This window comes from Mandrillus leucophaeus, unplaced genomic scaffold (genome assembly GCF_000951045.1).
Source record: "Mandrillus leucophaeus isolate KB7577 unplaced genomic scaffold, Mleu.le_1.0 Scaffold386, whole genome shotgun sequence".
NCBI classification, from domain to species: Eukaryota; Metazoa; Chordata; class Mammalia; order Primates; family Cercopithecidae; genus Mandrillus; species Mandrillus leucophaeus.
In genome coordinates this window covers 17606-31324 of record NW_012104098.1, presented here as the reverse complement: position 1 = coordinate 31324, position 13719 = coordinate 17606, and the positions used below count along the sequence as shown (strand labels likewise).

The 13719-nt window shown below is 36.1% G+C and overlaps 1 pseudogene; it reads right to left on the bottom strand.

Moving 5' to 3' along the window:
- Window positions 1-5569: 5569 nt before the first annotated feature.
- On the bottom strand, window positions 5570-6386 carry LOC105547329 (annotated as a pseudogene).
- Between the last annotated feature and the right edge of the window lie 7333 nt (window positions 6387-13719).

Genomic DNA, 13719 nt, shown 5'->3' with positions numbered 1-13719 from the left:
CTTTGCTGAAGTTGCTTATCAGCTTAAGGAGATTTGGGGCGGAGACAATGGGCTTTCTAAATATACAATCATGTCATCTGCAGACGGACAATTTGACTTCCTCTTTTCCTAATTAAATACCCTTTCTTTCTTTCTCCTGCCTGATTGCCCTGGCCAGAATTTCCAACACTGTGTTGAATAGGAGTAGTGAGAGAGGGCATCCCTGTCCTGTGCCAGTTTTCAAAGGGAATGCTTCCAGTTTTTGCCCATTCAGTATGATATTGACTGTGGGTCTGTCATAAATAGCTCTTACTATTTTGAGATATGTTCCATCAATACCTAGTTTATTGAGAGTTTTTAGCATGAAGGCTGTTGAATTTTGTCAAAAACCTTTTCTGCATCTATTGAGATAATCATGTGAGTTTTGTCTTTGGTTCTGTTTATGTGATGCATTACATTCATTGATTTGCATATGTTGAACCAGCCTTGCATCCCAGGGATGAAGCTGACTTGATCATGGTGGATAAGTTTTTGTTGTGCTGCTGGATTCAGTTTGCCAGTATTTTATTGAGGATTTCTGCATTAATGTTCATCAGGGATATTGGTCTAAATTTAAGTTTTTTTGTTTGGTCTCTGCCAGGCTTTGGTATCAGGATGATGCTGGCCTCATAAAATGAGTTGGGAGGATTCCCTCTTTTTCTGTTAATTGGAATAGTTTCAGAAAGAATGGTACGAGCTCCTCTTTGTACCTCTAATAGAATTCAGCTGTGAATCCTTCTGGTCCTAGACTTTTTTTGGTTGGTAGGCTATTAATTATTGCCTCAATGTCAGAGCCTGTGATTGGTCTATTCAGAGATTCAACTTCTTCCTGGTTTAGTCTCGGGAGGCTGTATGTGTCCAGGAATTTATCCATTTCTTCTAAGTTTTCTAGTTTGTTTGTGTAGAGGTGTTTATAGTATTCTCTGATGGTAGTTTGTGTTTCTGTGGGATTGATGGTGATATCCCCTTTATCATTTTTTATTGTGTCTGTTTGATTCTTCTCTCTTTTCTTCTTTGTTAGTCTTGCTAGCAGTCTATCAATTTTGTTGACCTTTTAAAAAAAAAAACCAGCTCCTGGATTCTTTAATTTTTTGGAGGGTTTTTTGTGTCTCTATCTCCTTCAGATCTGCTCTGATCTTACTTATTTCTTGCCTTCTGCTAGCTTTTGAATTTGTTTACTCTTGCTTCTCTAGTTCTCTTACTTGCAATATTAGGATGTCAATTTTAGATCTGTCCTGCTTTCTCCTGTGGGCATTTAGTGCTATAAATTTCCCTCTACTCACTGCTGTAAATGTGTCCCAGAGATTCTGGTACATTTTGTCTTTGTTCTTATTGCTTTCAAACAGCATCTTTATTTCCGCCTTCATTTCATTATTTACCCAGTAGTCATTCAGGAGCAGGTTGTTCAGTTTCCATGTAGTTAGGCGGTTTTGAGTGAGTTTCTTAATCCTGAGTCCTAATTTGATTGCACTGTGGTCTGAGAGACAGTTTGTTGTAATTTCTGTTCTTTTACATTTGCTGAGGAGTGCTTTACTTCCAACTATGTGGTCAATTTTGGAATAAGTGCAGTGTAGTGCTGAGAAGAATGTATATTCTGTTGATTTGGGGTAGGGAGTTCTGTAGATGTCTATTAGGTCCGCTTGGTGCAGAGCTGAGTTCATGTCCTGGATATCCTTGTTAACCTTCTGTCTTGTTGATCTGTCTAATATTGACAGCGGAGTGTTAAAATCTCCCATTATTACTGTGTGGGAGGCTAAGTCTCTTTGTAGGTCTCTAAGGACTTGCTTTATGAATCTGGGTGCTCCTGTATTGGGTGCATATATGTTTAGAATAGTTAGCTCTTCTTGTTGAATTAATCCCTTTACCATTATGTAATGGCCTTCTTTGTCTCATTTGATCTTTGTTGGTTTAAAGTCTGTTTTATCAGAGAGTAGGAGTGCAGCCCCTGCTTTTCTTTTTTTCTTTTTTTTTTTTTTTCTTTTTTTCCTTTCTATTTGCTTTGTAGATCTTCCTCCATCCCTTTATGTTGAGCCTATGTGTGTCTCGGCACATAAGATGGGTCTCCTGAATACAGCACCCTGATGGGTCTTAACTCTATCCAATTTACCAGTCTGTGTCTTTTAATTGGGGCATTTAGCCCATTTACATTTAAGGTTAATATTGTTATGTGTGAATTTGATCCTGTCATTATGATGTTAGCTGGTTCTTTTGCCCATTAGTTGATTCAGTTTCTTCCTAGCATCGATGGTCTTTACGTGTTTTTCCAGTGGCTAGTTCCTATTGTTCCTTTCCATGTTTATTGCTTCCTTCAGGAGCTCTTGTAAGGCAGGCCTGGTGGTGACAAAATCTCTCAGCATTTGCTTCTCTGTAAAGGATTTTATTTCTCCTTTACTTATGAAACTTAGTTGGCAGGATGTGAAATTCTGGGTTGAAAATTCTTTTAAGAATGTTGAATATTGTCCCCCACTCTCTTCTGGCTTGTAGAGTTTCTGCCGAGAGATCTGCTGTTAGTCCAATGGACTTCCCTTTGTGGGTAGCCTGACCTTTCTCTTCGCTGCCCTTCACATATTTTCCTTCATTTCAACCTTGGTTAATCTGACAATTATGTGTCTTGGGGTCGTTCTTCTCCAGGAGCATCTTTGTGGTGTTCTCTGTGTTTCCTGAATTTGATTGTTGACCTGCCTTGCTAGGTTGGGGAAGTTCTCCTGGGTAATATCCTGCAGAGTGTTTTCCAACTTGGTTCCGTTCTCCCCGTCACTTTCAGGTACACTAATCAAACGTAGATTTGGTCTTTTCACATAGTCCCAGATTTCTTGGAGGCTCTGTTTGTTTCTTTTTACTTTTTTCCTCTAAACTTCTCTTCTCACTTTATTTCATTAATTTTATCTTCAATCACTGATATTCTTTCTTCTACTTGATCTTCAAAGTCATTCTTTGTCCAGCTTTGTTCCATTGCTGGTGAGGAGCTGCGATCCTTTGGAGAAGAAGAGGTGCTCTGATTTTTAGAATTTTCAGCTTGTCTGCTCTGGTTTCTCTCCATCTCTGTGGTTTTATCTACCTTTAGTCTTTGATGTTAGTGACCTACAGATGGGGTTTTGGTGTAGATGACCTTTTTGTTGATGTTGCACTCTCCGGGTGAGGCGATGCCCCACCCTGCTTTGGCTTGCCCTTTGTGGGCTGCACCCACTGTCCAATCAGTCCCAATGAGATGAACCAGGTACCTCATTTGGAAATGCAGAAATCACCCGTCTTCTGCGTCGATCACACTGGGAGCTGCAGACAGGAGCTGTTCCTATTTGGTCATCTTGGAACCAGACCCCATCCTTTTTCAAGGTAGGAAAGATTATTGACCTTATTTTGTCTAGGTAGAGAAACTGTATCATACAATGGTATATTTGAGCTTCTGTGGGACTGATACAGTCCTTCTATAAAGAGCCTACATAAATGCCTTACGGATCTTCTTATTTTCCTAAGAAGCACTATCTTTGAGAAAAAACTTATTTTCTGGTAAATAAAATGAGGAAATATTAGGGGCAAAGTTGAGAGCCTTCAACTTTCAATTATTCCCTTTAAAGCTCATATTTGATTTTGGATTATGCTACAGTGAATGCACACAAATCCCACTTTTCAAATGGAATAATTTATTTTCTTAATGTTTATGTTTCAACCTAAAAGAATTGTTTTTATACCTGCATTTGAACCTTCAGAAAACAAGATTCTCAGAATAATGAAAAACTACATTTTAACCTAAATGTGGAACTGTGATTACAGACATTACTGCAAGCAAGTGATTCAAACACCACTTTTCCTGTGTCATCTTTTAAACACCGCAGCAGATTTTTTATTTTGAACTTGTACTTGACTTCTGCTTCTATCTAAGTTAGAGGAACAGTAATTGGATGTACCCTCCTGCCTGAAACAATAACAAGCAACAACAAAAACAAACAGAATGTCTGAAACAAGCTTTTTGTTGTTGTTTTTGTTTTTTTTTTTTAGACGGAGTCTTGCTCTGTCTCCAGGTTGGAGTGCAGTGGCGCAATCTTGGCTGACTGCAGCCTCTGCCTCCTGGGTTCAAACGATTCTCCTGCCTCAGCCTCCAGAGTAGCTGGGACTACAGGTGTGCACCACAATACCCAGCTAAGTTTTCTGACTTTAGCAAAGACTGGGTTTCACCATGTTGAGAAAGATGGTCTCGATCTCTTGACCTTGTGATCCGCCCTCATCAACCTCCTGAGAAACAAGCATTTTTTTGAACTGCAAAACACTAGGCAATGAAGTACAAGTAGCCCAGAGAGATGAAAAACAGAGCCCCACATTTGCATCACCTTCCTGCTTTGAGAGAATTTCTAAGCCACAACTCAAGAAAGGAGAGCTCAGATGGAAATTGGTGAACTCTGTAAGGTAAGGAAATGAAAATGAGAGCACAAGGATAGCAAGGCTTTTGGAATTCACAGAATAGAGATCTGGAGAGGTGAGAGATACACAAAGAACCCTAAATATTTGCATAAGATACTCCTCAAGTATTCATCAGAGTACTGATCAGGACATGCATGTGAGGAAACTGATTGACATTTGTAGTACATTCCATCCATCAGTAGCATAACACATATTCATTTCAAGTATACATGAAACATTGACCAAGATATATACTAAGCCATAAAATAAGTCTTAGTGAATTTTAAAAGATTCAACTCATGCAATGTATTTCTCTAACCAAAACAGGATAGACTTAAAATTCAATCAGTCCCCAAATATTTGAAAATCAAAAAACCCATGGATCAAAGAAGAAATAAAAAGAGAAATAAAAAAGTATTTTGAACTGAACGACAATGAAAATACAAACATATCAAAAACTAAGGAATGACGCTAAAGCAGTTCTTAGGAATTTACAGCACTATATGCTAACATTACTAAAGACAAAATTTCTCAAATTAATGACACCAACGATCACTTTAAGACACCAGAAGACATGAAAATTAACTCAACATAGCAGAAAGGAAAGTATAAATACCAGGACAGAAATCATGGTTGAATAGAGATGATGTCAGTAATGCAATGCTGTTTTAATATTTGAAATCAGACAGTGTAATTCACCATGCAAACTAAAAAACATGCAAAAAAATAAAGAAGACATAAATAAATAGAGAGCTATACTTGTTGATCAACAGAAGACTCAAAATGATTAAGATGTCAGTTCTCCCCAAACTTATCTATAGATTAAATACAATGCCAGTTCAAATCCTAGTAGGTCTTAATTGAAGAAATGTTCAAGCCGATTTTAAAACTCATATGGAAATTAAAAAATATAGAATCACTAAAACAACTTTGAGAAAGAACAAAGTTGGAGTAGTAACACTATCTGCTCTCAAGGTTTATTATGATGCTACAATAATCAAGACTGTATTGGATTGGCATAAAGAAATAACTTGGTCAAAGAAACAGAGTAGAGATTCCAGAAATAGATCCACATATGGGCAACTGTTGTTGGTTTTTTTTTTTTAAGTTTATCATCTTTCTGAAAAATCTTCATAGAAAACTGTGTGGTTTAACTCTAAGCAGCCCGCTCCTGAGTTGTGAGGAAGCTTGCCTTCTTTGAAGCTACCTGATCTTTCTTCCAGCAAGGGACATTTTGGGATGGTTCTACCTCTTTTTAACTTATTTATTGAGTGTCTTCTCATAGACTGGATTCTCTCATATAGCAGCAAGAGCTTTCTTATACATCTCCTCCATGTCTGGAGTTATGCTGTTCTTTATATATTGAGAGGATTGTTTCTTGTAAGCATCTTCATCTTCCTCCACTTAGTAGCGCATATAATCTGCAACATTCTGGCCTATAATGTGCTTCCGGTGTACTTCTGCATTAAATTCCCTGCTTTCAGAATCATAATCAGGGAATCGTTTGGTACTGTAAGGGATAGACAAACCTCCATTCACAGCTCCCTCAGGGCCCCAAAAACTTTACTGCCAGTAGTAGTTCTGGCAAGGCCTTTATCTCCAGTCACCACCACTTGGTCTTCATAGATCTTGTCCATACCAAACCTATTGAGAAGCCTGTGGTCCAGCAGCAGGCCAGTACAATATGCTGCAGCGTAATTTGTCAGGCCAACCTTCACACCATATTTTGACAGTCCATGTGCATATGCTATGTAGACTATCATATCCCCTTCTATACAGGCCTAAGCAATCTGACAAATGGTATCTGTTTGTTACACTACCATCCTGTATTTGGGTGTTTTCTATTTATTTTTATCCTGTATCAACAAGCGTTTCTGAGCATAGTAATCAATTTTACCCTCCCGTTGTCTTCTAAATTTCACTTGGTGTCTCTTAAAGTAGGCCTTATTCTTAACAACTTTAACAAATCACATCCTGCAGATCTAATGCCCATGTCCGCAGCTTGGCAGAGACTTCTAGGCCCAGCATCGCTAGGTGGGGAAAAGAGGGAGCAACTGATTTCTGATGAAGTTGATGACAGGGAAGAATGGGAACTCTCATACACTCCTGCTGGGAATGTAAAATGGCATGACTCCTATGTGTTTGGAAAACAGTTTGACATTTTTTTAGAAAGTTTAATATATACCTATCATATGACTCAGCCATTATACTCCTAAGAGAAACAAAAACAGATGTCCATACAAAGACTTGTACCCAAATATTCATAGAATCTTTATATTCAATAGTCAAAAACTAGAAATAACTCAAATGACCATCATCCGAATTGTGGTATGTCCATACAATAAAATGTAACAAACTACTGATAAACACAGTGTGGATGAATCTAGAAATGATTATACTGAATTTCAAAAGCTAGTCGAAAAACAGTATATATGGTGTGATCCCATTTATATAGAACTCAAAAAAATACAAAGTAATCTATATAACTGAAAGCACAGTTCCTGTAGAGAGGCTTCCTGTAGAGAGGATTGCAGTGGGTTCTAATCTCTCATTATACATGAGAACAAAGAAACTTTCAGCGGTGATGGATATGTTTACTATCTTGATTGTGATAAAGGCTTCAGAAGTGTATACATGTGTTAAAACATTGAATTATACACTTTATATGTGTACATTTTATCGCAGATCAATTATACTTTAACACTGTTAAAATATGAATAAAGCATGTCTTAAAACATTTAGAAATTCAAAATAGCATAAATTAAATATAAATTATAAATGATGTAGATTAAATCAATTATAATAAAATTGCTGAAAAAAGTGTTATCAGAAATAAAAGGAAAATGGTACCTTACTATGGTCACGATAAATCTAATGAGGAGGAATATTGTATAACACTGATAAACACTAGTGGATTTTGTTCCTGGTTCAAATCTGTCAATTCAGTATTTCCTAAGATTAATATTAATTTGTTGCATAAAACATTTGTGTTTAGTCAATTGATAGACTGATTATTTCTTCTAAATACAGAGGAAGCTTCATCTGGGAATTGCATGATTTCCTAGTGATTCTGACTACTATTCTAACAGGACACAATTTTGCAGATATATTCTTCTTGATTTTGACTAAGAATTTAAAGAAATACCATTGTTAAAATTTTTAATTAATATTTTCTACCATCTTAGAATGAAAATTTTAGAGCAGAAAAGACCTCAGAAACCTTGTAATGTATCTCCTCAATACACAAATTGAGCTCAATTTAAATGGCAAACTTAGGATATGAGGAGTAATTGGCAACAAGTGCTGAAACCAGATTTCAAGTCTCATAATATCCAGTCCAAAACTGTGAGACACTATGTAGTTTCTTCAACTTGACATATTATGTATGATAGCATAATGGATTTTCTAAATAGGTGGAAGAAGCCTTTACCTTGGACTGACAGATTTGCTGTGAAAAGACAAAAAGGATCACAGCAGGTTCAGATGAAACATTGATGGGAGCCTCCACCTAACTCCAATACTGACTCAGCGTGAGATGTATAGATGACAGCAACCAATTCTCTAAAAAATTATATATGTAAGAAAAGATGCAGCCTAGCAAACACATAAAAGTATACAACTGTGATAATTATTAATAATTATTAATAATTGCAGGGCCTACCAGTCTTCTGTCAGTAAATTGATTGTACACAGGTTTACTGCCTGGGTAATTTGTTTATCTTGCCTGCATCAGTTATTTTGTTGAATTATTATTATAGTAACATGTGTGAACCAGTCTTCTAAAAGTGTAAAGACTTGGTCTCTTCTTGTTAATTTATGCTTTAGTCATGACAGCAGCAACAACCAGCGCAAAAATAATAGCAAATACTTATAGGGTGTTAAATATATGCCAGCCTCATATTAGCAGTGTATAACAATTCACATATTTGCACTCCTTTAAGTATTTTAGGTATTTCTAAATACATATATGTTAACTCCTTTAATTGCCACAAAGCCTATAAGTTTGATGCTATTTTTACCCCTAATTTACAGATGTGGAAACAGAAAGATACATTAAGTTGTGGAGCAAGAAACACCCTGGAGATAATACTCTAAACCACTCCTTTAAAGTGTAGAATTAGCTTTACAAAAAATAGAAAATAAAAAGCTTGCCACTTTAGCCAAAATTTAGAAGAAGGATTGTATGCCAAACTAATGCTTTCTGCTGATATTGGCAGAATTTCTGCTGCTCTAATAGTTTCTGCTTAATGAGCAAATTGCTTTAAGTACACATATAACACTGTGGCATTAAGGATAAGATATTCAGCCAATTCCTTTCTCATCTGTGATAGTTCCAGCTCTGCTTATTTGTACAATAGCACTTTGAGTTTAACCTTTAGAAAAACACAAGAAATTAACATTATAAACTTCTTTAAATTACCAATGAATAAAGGGGGCAACAAAATCAGTAATTTATTAAATAAAACACAATGAAGCATTCAGGAAGATGTCATGAAAATGCTAATTAATAATCAAAACTTATCCTATTAATCTGAAAGCTTTTCAGTTAGGAGACTTCCAGATAACATTTAAAAATAAGCACTGTACATTCTTAAGTAGAGATTTCATGACTAGGTCATATCCTTATTTTGGGGTGTAAGGGAATACCCTGCAGTAAATATCCTCTGAAAGAGACTGCTTTATGAGAAAAAACACAAAGATTATCTTCTAGGTCACTAACAAGGGCTGATTATTTCATGTCATGTCATATTGCTCTTCTTTTTCCTCTTTGTCTTGATAAATTGTATCAGTTCTCCAAAACCCAGCTTATCTCATCCCTTTAATCTCCTTTGGTTTGATTTCTTTGTTCTTCGACTTTCCAGAACACTGAGGTCTATACATAGAATCTAGCACTAAGTTTTGTAATATTTCTCCTTTTAGTTATTGATTCTAACTACTTAGCTGAGCATTAAATATTGTAATATACACCCTGCTGGTGGTGCATCTGTCTCACGTTTCTCTGTCAAGCACCTATCAAAAAACCACAGGTAGGAGACTCTCAGGAGCGCTCTGCTCGTTTTGTCCACTGAAAACAAAAAGTGTATATTCCTTTGGAGGTCTTTGCATATGTAGAAAGCTAAAAGTCCAGCTAAATATTATTTAAGTTGAAACTGATTGATGCCTTCTTTGGGTAAGAAAGTCTTTTAGTTTTTCCAGTCTAGTCAAACTTCATTACCAAATTATCTTTTATCCAATAAACTCATTTTTAAGGTTGAATAATATTCTACTGTGTGTGTGTGTGCGCGCACATGTGTATTTGTGTGTAACCCTGTTTTCTTTATCCATTCATCCACTGATGGACACTTAGGTTGATGTCATGTCTTGGCTATGATGACTAGTACTGCAATAAACATGGGAGTACAAATGTCTGTTTAATATACTGATTTCCTTTCTTTGGATATATCCCCAAAAGTGAGATTGTTGGCTCTATTATAGATCTATTTTTAATTTTTTGAGGAACCTCCATACTGTTTTCCATAATGGCTATACCAATTTACTCTCCCACCAACCGTGTACAAAGATTCTCTTTCCTCATATTCTTGCCAATATGCATCTTTTATCTTTCTGATAACAGACAATTTAACAGGTGGTAGATATCTCATTGTGGTTTTCAATTGCATTTCCCTGATGATTGGTGATGACAGCACCTTTTCACTTACCTGTTGGCCATTTGTATGCCTTCCTTGGAAAAATACCTACTCAGGTCTGTTGCTCATTGTTTAATCAGATTATGTGAGGTTTTTATTTCAACTGTTGAGTTGTAACAGTTTCTTATATACTTTGGATATTAAGCCCTTATCAGATATATGGCTTACAAACATTTTTTCCCAATCCATAAGTTTCTGTTTCATTCTGTTGATTGTTTCATTTGCCGTTCAAATGAGAAACTACCAAAACCTACTAAACTACTAAACTACTTAACTACTAAAACTGCTAGCCGGGCGTGGTGGCTCACGCCTATAATCCTAGCACTTTGGGAGTCCGAGGCAGATGAATCACGAGGAGTTCAAGACCAGCCTGGCCAATATGGTGAAACCCCATCTCTACTAAAAATACGAAAAATTAGCTGGGTGTTGTGGTGGGCACCTGTAACTCCAGCTACTCAGGAGGCTGAGGCAGGAGAATCGCTTGACCCGGGAGGCAGAGGTTGCAGTGAGCCGAGATCGCACCACTGCACTCTAGCACTGGAGACAACGCAAGACTCCATCTCAAAAAATAAAAATAATAAATAAATAATAATAATAAACTGCTAAAAAGCAGATGCTTTTTAGTTTGATGGAATCCTACTTTCCTAGTTTTGCTTTTGATGCCTGTGCTTTCAGTGTCATAGCCAAAATGTCATTGTCTAGACCAATGTTAATAAGCTTTTTCCCTTTCTTCTAGTAGTTTTATGATTTTGGAAATATGTGTAGGTCGTATTCCATTGAGTTCATTTTTGTACATCACTTGACATTATGCAAAGTGAAGTAAGCCAGACACAGAAAGATAAATACTACATTATTTATTTCTATATGGAACCTAAAATAGTTGAACTCAAGCAGCAGAGAGTAGAATGGTGGTTGCTGGGGTGTGGTGAAGGGAGTAAGGGAGAGATGTTGGTCTGGGGATACAAAGTTTCAGTTATGCAAGATGAATAGGCTCTGGAGATCTAATGTACAACAATGTGACTATAGTTAACAGTACTGTATTGTGTACTTGAAATTTGCTAAGCTCTTAAGTGTTCTTACCACACACACACACACACACACACATACACACACACACACAGAATCTTCAGGGATTCCAAAAAGTTTCTATGAATACTTATCTAATTTATTTCATGAAAATCCATGTAAACCGCCAATAATACTATAAACGACTAAATAGTGTATATAAAAAGATAATAATAACAGAGTCTGGGTGTGGTGGCTCACACCTATAATCTCAGCACTTTGTGAGGCCGAGGCGGGCGTATCACTTGAAGACAGGATTTGGAGAGCAGCCTGGCTAACCTGCCAAAATCCTGTCTCTACTAAAAATAGAAACATTAGCTGGTTGTGGTGGTACATGACTATAATCCCATCTACTTGGGTGGCTGAGGCACAAGAATTGCTTGAACTCAGGAGGCAGAGGTTCCAGTAAGTCAAGATCCCACCATCGCACTCCAGCCTGGGTGACAGAGTGAGACAGTCTCAAAAATAAATAAATAAATATAAATAAAATTAAAAAATAACAGTGATAACTTGTTCTTATATTCCCTGGCTCCATTAGAATCACTAAAAATGATCGACTTGACCTATGAAATTATTAATGCTACCCATTATGGACTAATGATGGATCACTTTCATCAGTCTCATCTTCCTTGTTTCTTAATTTGAATTTTGACTGCCATGAAAGACTGTTTTCCGATGATTTTAAATTTACTGAATTAACTATGAATTAAGACCAAAAATATATATTTGGAGATTAATAAAGTTCTTCAGAAAAGGTGTTTTATTTACATATTTATTTTGGTATAAGATTCCCTACATCTTATAATTACACCATCAAAAACACAAACTTAACTTACCTTTCCTCCTTGCATATTTAGCAGTGCCAGAATCATGCATGGCCGGTTACTTTCTGAACCATTTCCTACTGATTATATCCACTGAAATGTTGACATTGAATGATTGCTGAACTCTATCTGTACAAGCACTGAAAGTATTTGAAAGTAGAAATTACTCTTCAAATTTCATTTCTTTTATCTTTCCTGTTATAAGAACTTATCAGTGATTTCTTTCTGTATCCCATTATAGAAATGGCATCATGAAATAAAATATAAGCCAGCAGTTCACAGATTTATTACTGTATTTGATATATTCACATTTTAAAGAGTGGTGCTCTGTAGTTAAATGAATCCAAAGAGATTAAATCTCTTTAAAAGGAATCCTCTAAGAGTGGAATTTTCTTGCCAATGCCGCTTGATCAGACCGTAATTGGGTGTGGGCTTTCAAATTGCAACACTTTTCATCTGCTCATCTATTTGAAGCAGAATAATTTTTTTGAGTTTCAATATCTTAAAATATTGATTTTTCTGTCTAATCATTACAATTGAATGTATTCATATTGGTTGATTTCTATGAAAGTATCAATATCAATAGAAAATTACATCTTAGAAATGGATTTGACTCATGTACTTGAAAAATCAGTGTGTGAGGAAATTTAGAAGTGTAGTTTTCATTAATCTTAGCATAAAGTGTTTTATTGAAACAAAATACTTCATGTATTTGTATTTTAGTATTTGTTACATATGTAGAATAGGTAATGACCAAGTCAGGTGATTTTGGGTATCCATCACCTTGAGTATTTATCATTTCTATGTGTTAGTAACATTTCAAGTCCTCTCTTCTAACTACTTTGAAATATACAATACCTTTGTTGCTCACTATAATCACCCGACTGTGCTTTTGAATATTGGGGGTTATTTCTTCTATTTAACTGTATGCCTGTACCCACTAATCAACCTCCGTTTACTCTCCAGTCCCACCCTTCCCAGCCTCTGGCATCTACAATTCTATTCTCTGTCTCCATGAGATCAACTTTTTTAGCTCCCACGTATGAATGAAAACATATGGTATCTGTTGTGCTGTGTCTGGCTTATCTCACCTAATGTAACAACTTCCAGTTCCATCCATGTTGCTGCAAATGCCCTAATTTTATTATTTTTATGACCAAATAGTATTCCTTTGTATATATATTCTGCATTTTAAAAAACCCACTTATACATTAATGGACAATTAGGTTGATTCCATATCTTTGCTATTGTGAATAGTGCTGCAAAGACATGCAAGTGCAGGTAGGTATCCCTTTGATACACATTTTTCTTTCTCTTTGGATAAATACCCAGTAGTGGGATTGCTGAATCTTATGGTAGTATTATTTTTGATTTTTTGAGAAATCTCCATTCTGTCTTCCAAAGTAGTTATACTAATTTACATTCCCACCAACAGTGTATGACTTCCCTTTTCCTAACATCCTCATCAGCATCTATTGATTTTTTTGTCTTTTTAGTAAGAGCCATTCTAACTGGGGTAAAGTAATATCTCATTGTGGTTTTAATTTTCATTTCCCTGCTGGTTAGCAAAACTAAGTATCTTGTCATATACCACTTGATCATTTCTTTTTGAGAAATGTCTATAGTCCTTTGCCCACTTTTTTTTTTTTTTTTTGAGACGTTGTCTTGCTCTGTCACCCAGACTGGAGTGCAGTGGTGCGATCTTGGCCCACTACAAGCTCCACCTCCTG